Below are 2,925 nucleotides of genomic sequence, written 5' to 3'. Positions count from 1 at the left end.
TATATATATGTGTGTGTGTGTGTGTGTGCATATATGTACATACCTACATATATATGTATATATACATGCATATATGGGTACAGGACGTCAAAAAAAAGGGAGAAACGAGACAGGCAACATAAAGAACATTCCCTTCATCAGTTGTCCCCTATTTTATCTACTCCGCGTTTCGAACGTAGGGATAGGACGCCACTTATATATACACACACGCACGCACACACACACACACACACACACACATACTTACATACACAAGCAGGTACATATTTTTGCATATATACAGGGGTTGGACAAAATAATGGAAACACCTAAACATCATAGCATCATAATTTTGAAATATCTATAAAACTGTCAAAAGCTTGTTTATTTTTATGTCTTTTTTTATTTATTATTAGTGTTGCTTGATATATTTTGCTAAAATCGCTGTTTCTTTTCAGCTATAATCGGAAAAAAGTAATTAAAATTCATTAAAATAACAGATCTGTCGGACTTTCAAAGAGGTCAAACTGTTGGTGCTCGTATGGCAGGCGCTAGCGTAACGAAAACAGCCGAAATGTTTAGTGTATCAAGAAGTACTGTCTCGAAAGTAATGAAAGCCTTTGAGAAAAAGGGAAAAACCTCCTCTCTTCATCGAAGCAAAACTCCGGAAGAAAACCAAAACTTTCAGATAGAGACCGTCGGACTCTGACGCCAACTGTTAGAAAGGATCACAAAATACAGCTCCTAAAATCACTGCAGAGCTTACTGACCACCTCGAGCATCCAGTTTTCACAAAAACTGTTAGCCGAGAGCTGTACAAAGCCGGATTTCACAGGAGGGCTGCAATCAGAAAACCACTACTTTCAAAACAAACGTTGCAAAGACTTTAGAGTGGAGTAAAAACCTACAGAATTGTTTCCTTGAGTAGTGGAAGAATGTTAATTTCTCGGACGAGTCCTCCTTTACCTTATTTCCGACCACCGGCCAAGTATACGTGTGAAGAGAGTAAGAAAAAAGCATTTGACCCAGACTGCCTTCTTCTAACTATTAAACATGGAGAGGATCTGTGATGATGTGGGTGTCTATATCATGGAAATTCGACGGCTCAATAGCTTCCCTTCATGGCAGACTATTTAAGCATTTTATTCTATGTTTGCGGAACTGATTCCGGAGAGAAAAGCAATCTTTCAGGATGATAAAGCACCAATTCACACAACTAAAGTTGTTACTAAATGGCACAAGGAACATTCTAGTAAAGTTAAACATCTTATCTGGGCACCATAGACCCCAGATCTTAATATTATTGAACATTCTTGATGCATTTTAGAAAATCAAGCAAGGAGTTGATATCCTCTACCATAATCGCTACAAGAACTGGAAACTGTTTGAGCTAAAGAATGGACAGAAATTCCTTTGGAAACAATTGAAAGTTTGTACGAGTCCACACTTCGTAGAATTCATGGTGTAATTACTGCCAAAGGCGGTCCTACTCCATATTAAAATAAATTTGCTTGAAATTTCAAGATATTTTGTCCAACCCCTGTATATACATATATATATATATATATATATATATATATATGTGTGTGTGTGTGTGTGTGTGTGTGTGTCTGTGTGTGTGTGTGTGTGTGTGTGTGTGTGTGTGTATGTATGTATGTATGTATGTACGTATGTATCTATGTATGTGTATACATACACCTATATTGTGGTCTAAGTATACTAGTGTACGTGTATGTGAAGGGTGAGTGTGGATGTTTCTGCGCATACGTGAGACAGATAGACAGAAAAAGAAAACGAGTGGAAGGATGTAGTAGAGGTTGAGAGTTTATGTGTCAAATAGAATTCAATGTGATTTAAAGTTGGATTGAATAGCTAAGGTCCGTATTGAAAGAGACCAGCAACACATCCCTACCGCTGCTGCCAAATCACGCCTCTCAATACAACAACAATTACCTACGTTGCTGCCTCCACAACCACTATGACAGTCACAACAATCGCCACCACCATCACCGCCTCATTCACCACCACCACCAGAACGAACCTCATAATCGCCGTCACTACAGTCACCTCTCTACAAACAAACACAACATCAACACCACAACAACAACCATGATCAAAAATAGGTGCAGGCATGGCTATGCGGTTAAGTAGTTCCCTTTACAACCACGTGGTTCCGGTTTCACTCACACTACACGTACCTTGGACTTGCATGTTCGACTAAAGCTCTACGCCGACCAACGCCTTGTGAGTTAATCTGGGAGACGGAAACTGTGTGGAAGTCCGTCGTGTATATATTTTTATCTTACTCTTTTCTCGGACCCTAGGGCTCATAAAGGTTGTTACTCGGTTTCCATTGCATATAAATGACTGAGATAACAACTTTTGCCAGAAACGGTGAAGCCAGGCGATTGTCGGATTGAAGACCAGCAATGGTTGACCGAAAGGAGAAAATCGATGAAGAAAATATTGCACTGTTCATTAAATTTTCACTCTTCAGAGCTCATGCGTTTGATGTCCAAGTTGGACGTCATTATGTCGGTGGCTAGCAAAAATAAAGTCAGACAAAGAAATGCAGAAAGGAGCACTTGATAGCTCAAGACAACAGAATCATTTCAGAAATCTTCTCTCTGCTCCATTACAGGCGTAGAAGCTAAAGCAAAGTTATTGAGGGTGTAGGGCAAAAGTTCCAGCTGGTATAATTGTGGCAACAATAGCCACTTGTAGACTTTTTTTTATCCTTAGAAGAGAGTTAATTTATAATAACGGTTTATTATAAACAAAATGGGTAAACTTAAGATCGTCTTAAGTAGAACAAACAAGTTATACATATAGATAGATAGATAGATAGATAGATAGATAGATAGATAGATAGATAGATAGGTATGTATGTATGCATGTACGTATGTATGCATATATATATATATATATATATATATATATATATAT

Source organism: Octopus bimaculoides, chromosome 4, assembly GCF_001194135.2.
Source record: "Octopus bimaculoides isolate UCB-OBI-ISO-001 chromosome 4, ASM119413v2, whole genome shotgun sequence".
Classification (NCBI taxonomy): Eukaryota; Metazoa; Mollusca; class Cephalopoda; order Octopoda; family Octopodidae; genus Octopus; species Octopus bimaculoides.
This window is presented reverse-complemented; position numbering follows the sequence as displayed.